Source organism: Zootoca vivipara, chromosome 4, assembly GCF_963506605.1.
Source record: "Zootoca vivipara chromosome 4, rZooViv1.1, whole genome shotgun sequence".
NCBI lineage: Eukaryota > Metazoa > Chordata > Lepidosauria > Squamata > Lacertidae > Zootoca > Zootoca vivipara.
The window spans coordinates 55,284,400-55,291,962 of record NC_083279.1 but is presented as its reverse complement, the minus strand read 5'-3'; the positions used below and the strand labels follow the sequence as shown (position 1 = coordinate 55,291,962).

At 40.4% G+C, this 7,563-nt stretch overlaps 1 long non-coding RNA gene across 1 annotated transcript; it reads left to right on the top strand.

Annotated features, from left to right (window-relative positions):
* The first annotated feature begins 545 nt into the window (after positions 1 to 545).
* Positions 546 to 7,291, top strand: LOC132591959 (uncharacterized). The gene is made up of 4 exons (XR_009557417.1): positions 546 to 677; positions 2,682 to 2,759; positions 4,797 to 4,967; positions 7,104 to 7,291. It is a non-coding gene; the product is annotated as an uncharacterized LOC132591959 (long non-coding RNA).
* Positions 7,292 to 7,563: the final 272 nt, after the last annotated feature.

The following is a 7,563-nucleotide window of genomic DNA, read 5'->3' as shown; positions in this document are numbered from 1 at the left end:
CTATTACAGAGCTGTAGAATAGCTGACAATGCAATGTACAGTAAGAGTGTATGCAATACATATCTCATAATAAACAGAAGGCAATGGATTATTCATGGAGAGATTCATTTGTGAAACTGGTGTGGGGGAAAAGATGTAAATGTTCCTTGTTGATATATTCAATAAAGACCCACCGGACCACAAGAAATTATTTTGGCTTCCCTTTTCCATTCAAAAATCTGACATGCCAGCTACACTTTGTTCTGAACTGTCGCAATAAAAACAATGACTAAATATGGCTTTTCCGTACTGCGATCAGTAGCAACTTTCAAATTATAAACTACCATGTAATTCCTTTATAGCACAGTCCTATGCACATCGGCTTAGAAGTAAGTCCCGTTAACTTTATTGAGGCTTACTCTGAGGTGAGTGGGTATAGGATTGCAGCTTTATTTTGCAATGCTAATCCCACCCCACCCCTGCCTGCTGCTGCTGGTGGTGTAAAAAGATATTTTTAGCTCTCTGCCTTGCTTGTGGGGCCAAAGCTCATTCATTGCACCTGCTCTGGGATTGCTGGTGCTGTTCTCCCTTCCACCTGCTAGGCTTCAAGAGTTTGACTATGCATGATCTTCACGTATGCACATAACCCTTCAAACTGAACCCGTGAGTAAAATGAGGGATTGCTGTATCTTCCAAAGGTATAATTTTTAATTGATATATTATTTATGTGTGCCCATTGAACTGAATCTGTTTTAGCTCCATTTCTTGCATTGCCCATTCTGACTGCACTCTATTAATTTGTGTTAGTGGATTTATTCTGAATAGTGTTGATCTCACTGACCACCCACTTTCCTCCAGGTCACACCCCCAAGCCCTCTTCCTGACAGGTAGACTCTGTTCCATCCACGTGCTCCTGCAAAGGAGAATCCCTCTTTTCATTTACAAAATATTATGGTAATCATTGCCTTTGTTTTTTGTTTGTTTGTTTGTTTGTAAAACTGATTGAGTGCTATTTTCCCAGAAGTGTAACTGCATAATTAAAAAGCCTCCAAGTCATTTTACCTAATGAAATGGGAATAGGGTGAAATAATTAGACAGACTAACTAACTGTTCCCCACCCTGCTAACATTTACACTATTATATTTTAATATATGCAAGCAGTTTGTTGAGACTAGATAAGGCATGTAATACAATACATCCTAGAATTCTAAGGTTGTTCTCTTTGTCTGAAGCAATGACACTAGCAGCAGAACAAGGAAGTTTTGCATAGATAATGATTTTTGAACAAATTAGGCTGAATAAAATCCCATTACCAAAGGTGCCTTTGAGATGTCAAGCTATTGTAAAGTGTGTCAGTAGATAAGGATGAATACTAAAATTTTCATTAGTGAATATTTAGTCAATAAAATTTCTGAATTTGATTCAGGCTTTGATAACTTATGAGGTCATGCAGGGCGCTGAGAGACATCTGTGGCAAAAACTCACAGAGGTGTCATTACAGTTACCAGCACTGTATACTTTGCACTTGTGTGAGGTAATGTTGGATTGTGTAGTCTACAGCTGGGATTGTCCATTGTTATTAAACGGGCTTGAAAAACATTTTTGTTCCAAACCCTGCTTTATTTTAAACTTGCAGGGCTAGATTTTAAAAAATAAAATAAAATAAATCACTGCTTGTTATTTAATATTACCTTTTCTGATTGCTGCTCTGGGTTTGCTTCTATTTTAGTTTCAAACTTTTGTGTGTGTGTGTGTGATTTGTAAACTGTTTATACTTTGTTTTAGTGAGGTGGTTTGAGAGGGGTACCTGAAAGGTAGCATTAAAATACTGAAAGAAGTCAGCATTGTGCATGTATTGAGGCATTGTAGAGAGAGTGTTTAAGAAAGACTGCCAGTCACAATTTCTAAGCTTTTGTACAAGCAGCAAATGATATATGTACAAGATGTATGGATAGTTTTCAAACAATAGATTGTTGTCGTACGGTTGAGTGTCGTGCATCAGAGCAGCATGTCTAGCCATATAATTATCTGCTCATTCGGGTGCCGGGCAGAAACAGCTGTAGGTCAAGCATATCTGTATGACAGCCTTCTTCAACATGGTACCTACAGTTTGGATTACAATGCCCATCTTCTCCAGCTAGCATGGATAACAGTAAGGGATGATGGGAGTTGAAGTTGAAAGATTTGGAAGGTATCAGGTTGAGGTTGGGCTTTGGAACATTGTGTGATGAGCACGTTTCATTTGAAAACCTGCTCACTAACTCAGAACTTGCTCTACAGTTCTGCCTTATCGTTTCAGTTTAACACAGCTTAGACGTGTTCTTAAGAGACAACCCACTAGTCATATATAATGTGACACCATGTATTCCATGCAAGGAAAGAACTCCTCCAGATCTGTGGTTGGTAGGGCACCCAAGGCATGACCTAGCAGAACTTTCAAAGGCTTCTTCGGGCGCTTTGACCATTCACAATCAAGGCTGCTCTCACCTGAAGGGTCAGCGCTGAGAAGAGAGAGAACAGTGCTTTTGGTTGGCTAGTTGAACTATCTTTTTAAAAAGTAACTTCATACGACCACAGTTGGAATTCTTCCAATTGAAATCTCTGCAGATTGTAGGTTGGCGAGATGAACACCTTTCCCCACCACTTCACAGAATTTGAAATGATTGCAGTTAGTGAAAGCAATGTTTTGATTTTTTTTTCAGGTGCAGCTTTTCTGGAGTATTTTAAAAATCAAAGGTGGTGCCAGCTGAGCGAGTAACAAAAGAAACATTCAGTCTAAGGTAAGGCACAAGATGCTGTGCATTCTCCACTGACTAATCCTTGAAATGGATTTATTAAAAAGGGGGGGGGGAGACTTTAAAGTCTAGAGCGACTGGCAGGCTTTGCCTGCTTTGGTAAGCTGAACTTCACATTCAGGCAAAATGGATAAAAGAGCACCTAGAGAAAAATGGATATGGGAAAATAAATCCAGACTGAGGCTATTTCACTAATACCTCATTCTGAATTCCTCTCTATATGTTCAGTCTAGCCATAAATGGTATAACGGATTTAATGGTCCATTCACTGAAGTGAATATAAAATTAATCCACCACTGAATGGAATAAAATCGGTACTATACATTGTAAGTCTAGAGAGTTAAAATACGGAGCTGTTCTTCCAGTTCTAAACCTATTTCTGTAGAGTAACCCACATGGATTCCTAGGGCACTGAACTCTAGATTAAATGTCACTTGTGCTGAAGAAGTTCATTCTCACAGATTTCCATAGACAGATGTTAACAATCTGTGTCTAGATCCAAAGTATTACTTTAAACGTGATCAAAAATGTCACTCCCCCCCCCCGTTCATGTTTAACATACACACTCTTCCCATGACAAAAATAAGCTTTGAAAGTTACTTCAGATTCTAAAGTAGTTTGCCATGCGACAGGCATAGGCAAACTCGGCCCTCCAGAAGTTTTTGGGACTACAACTCCCATCATCCCTAGCTAACAGGACCAGTGGTCAGGGATGATGGGAGTTGTAGTCCCAAAACATCTGGAGGGCCGAGTTTGCCTATGCCTACCGTGTGAGGAGGATTATTGTTGACAAAACTGAATGGGGAAAGGAGAGAGATGCGAGTGTAGAAACTTTGGACTTTTGTGTGACTGGTATGCCACTTCCTGTACAAAAGGCAGAGTCATTTTTCATTGTGCCACCTACTTTTTGCCTTTGGTCATGCCCAACACTGACATGCAGCCCCCAGAAAGTTGCATGTGAGGGATTGTGTGTTCCTTAGGCTGAAAAGGATATTGAAAAGTGAGTGAAAGGCATGGTGAAACCTAGAGCTTCCCCCCCCCCCTAGAAGAAAACAGGTGCAAGTATTCACCATGAAGTTGTTACGGTAAGTGTCACACTTTTTAACCAAAACAAAAACAAAAACCGTGCTGGTACTGTGTACCCTTGAGTACCACCTGAAGAAAAAAGCACCGTGAATACCCTAACCATTTACTGCTTTCTGCTTCCCCATCCATGCTCCCAGCAGTTGAAGGCAACCTGTCAAAACAACCAAGGATGCTTTAGTCGAGATTCCTGCATTGCAGGGGGTTGGACTACGTGACCCATGGGGTCCCCTCTATGATTCTATGCTATCCTTGTCTGTGCAAAGTGTCATTTCAATTGCAGGGGGTTGCAATATTGTACGGACATAGATTTCTTTAAAATGGAAAAGGAGATGCCAGCTATAGAGCTGTCACCCAACAGTTGCTTTCTGAGATGTATTTGAGATGTATTTATTTTTGTCACTGCTAATGTGATGTGAAGTTCATTGTAAAAAATTCAATAGCTATTAATAAAGATGTGACATGCACTGAAATGATTGTTTTATTTTACTTCTGCATTAATCAATCTCTTTACAATAGAATATTATCTAATTTACATTTATTCAAGCATATCCAAATACCTGTATTATCAGGTATTATTCTACAATGTGCTGTCATACGCTCCAGCAGATTCTTTTGGTTTATGGTACCTGCCATTAGCGAAAAGAAAATCCAACTAATTCTCATATTATTATTAATAATATTAATAATAATAATTTCTGAAGACAGTGGTGTATAGGGAAGTTTTCAATTTTTGATGTTTTATTGTGTTTGAAATATTTTGTTGGGAGCTGCCCAGAGTAATAATAATTTCTGAAGACAGTGGTGTATAGGGAAGTTTTCAATTTTTGATGTTTTATTGTGTTTGAAATATTTTGTTGGGAGCTGCCCAGAGTGGCTGGGGCAACCCAGTCAGATGGGCAGCATATAAATATAAATAAGAAAATTATTTATTATAAGTGGCAGTGGAAGACAGGCGTGCCTGGTGTGCTATGGTCCATGGGGTCACGAAGAGTCGGACACGACTAAACAACAAAGCAACAATAACAGCATAATGTGACTGACAACCAGCTACTGTACAACTTCACACTTAAGAACAATGGATCAACAGTAGCTATACCAATATAAATGGTAAGTGTGGAAAGATCCTTTTTACCTTTTTATATCAGTCTTTGTTACCTTTCCTTCTCTTCTCCAATTAAGCTTTTGAGTGTTACGTTCCTTGGGAAGGGAGCTCTGGTTTTTTTTGGCTATTATGTAAAGTGCTATTCATATTGCAATATGAATGTGAATAAATAAACACATTCAATAAGATTTTTTTTTCTGGTAGTGTGCCATTTGGAGCAACTGCATAGAAAATTAAACAGGGAGTCTTCAATATTAATGCAGATATATTGAATATGCACACTTTGTTTTGGGGAGTGTTTGTTTGTTTTTTTAAAAAAACTTGCTACAAGTAAACTCAAAATATAAAACCATCCAAGCATACTATTATAATAATTCTATTGGATATTACAAATCAGCAGTTATATATTCACCATCTATCCAGAGCTAAGCTGGATATGTTTGTAAAGGTGCGTGTGTATGATTGAAATGAACCACAGACTTTTTAAAAACAAAACATATATTACTCCTAGAAACTGGATAATGCACTATTAAAGTATTTTAAAGTATCCTCCCCTACCCCCTTGAGGTCAGTGGGCATCATCGCCGTCAACAAAATGTACAGTAGCCTAGTTTTTACTTAGAAATGTTTTAGCCTTCTTTCTGCCAGATTAGAATATGTTGCTTCTAACATATGCCGCTTGATTCAAAGGTGAGTTTAACATTCAGACAAGAATCCATGTGAATTTTATACTGCAAGGTGAATAGCTGACTTTCACTCTAAGGCAATAAACAGATGACAGCTCTCTCTCTCCCCCCCCCTTCCTGCCATAGTGGTAATCTAGAGTCAGGGCCATTTTAAGCATATCTGGTACCATGGTTCGAAGATCCCTCTGCCCCCCCCCTTTCCCAGAGTTGTCGACCTTTCCCCAAGCCTCTGCGGGGATCGCTCTCCTCCCGCGGAGGCTTGGGAAGGAAGCTGCACACCTGGTCATGCAGGGAAAGGGGAGGCAGCTCCCCCACTCGCTGGGGCGCGCCTGAGAGTCCAGCACCCTGGCGCAACATGCCAGTAAGCCCAATAGGAAAGACGGCTCTGTCCAGGGTTGAATCCAGCAAAGTAATTTGGCTTATGGTATAACTTCTGCTCATGTAATGGCACTTCCTCTCCCTCTCCTTCTCTCATTCATCCACTGCACCCCTCAAATCTGCTTCAGGAGAGGGAGGGTATATTGCAGATATTAATACTGCACAGTTTAAAGTGACTGGATGCATTAAAAAATCCAGTTACTTTTTGAATTAAGCATTGTCCAGACCCATGAAAATATTCACAATTTTCTTACAAAACTCTTCAAAACCATAACAAAATAGAGTAAAGGATACCTCCAAAATATCCATAAGATATATTGTGCTGTCTGGCACAGGCTCGGCTTCTTAGTAATAAAAGATAACTCCAAAAATCAAAACGTTGCCTCTCTCCCCCACTCCAGGCTGCCTTAGCTTGCCTATTGCTGTGCAGCTTCTGGGAGAGCTTTATTTACATCCTCACTCAACAGAGAGAACAAAGAGCCATCCACCACCATTGCAAAATGGTGAATTTGCAACTCAGTACCTTAAACACCGGGACACGGGTGGTGCTATGGGTTAAGCCACAGAGCTTAGGGCTTGCTGATTAGAAGGTCGGCGGTTCAAATCCCTGTGACGGGGTGAGCTCCCGTTGCTTGGTCCCTGCCCCTGCCAACCTAGCAGTTCGAAAGCACATCAAAGTGCAAGTAGATAAATAGGTACCACTCCAGCGGGAAGGTAAACGGCGTTTCTGTGCACTGCTCTGGTTTGCCAGAACCAGCTTAGTCATGCTGGCCACATGACCCGGAAGCTGTACGCCGGCTCCCTTGGCCAGTAAAGCGAGATGAGCGCCGCAACCCCAGTGTCATCCGTGATTGGACCTAATGGTCCTTTACCTTTACCTTAAACACCTGATCCAAGGTTACAACACTCACATGTTAGCTAGCAGAAAACAACAATAAGTTAATTATTGACTCATCAAAGCTCTGAGAGAGCTCTTCTTGCTGTTCTTCAGCTTCAATGGAATCTCCCCGTTAAACCTTTTCACCAATACAGAGATATTCACATTTCAGTGTCAGTTAAACCAATTATGTTTAACAGGGCAATGAACTTTGTTGGATACATCCCTCGAAACTTGGAAGAAGGCAACACAGCTGAAGAAATGCTGCCAAGTGTTGGTGGTTGACTTGGATTGTATATGGCTCATCAATTCAGCCTATCAAAGATTGTGACAGGCCAGGGCTCATGGAGAAAAGACAAAAATGACAACTATTTGACTTTGTGGCAACGTTAAGTCACGTTTCTTAGACAGGTGAGGTCCAGTGGGATAGCTCAGTCGGTAGAGGATGAGACTCTTAATCTCAAGGTTGTGGGTTCTAGCTTCAGGTTGGGCAAAAGATTTCTGCATTGCAGGGTTTGGGGCTAGATGATACCCTATAAGTCTATGATTCTATTATTCTCCCAACAAGGAGAGTGCTATCTCATGTGTAGCAACTGTTGCTGACACTCATGTGAAATCAAAAAAGATGTATACACAATTGGAACCCATTATATGTCTGAG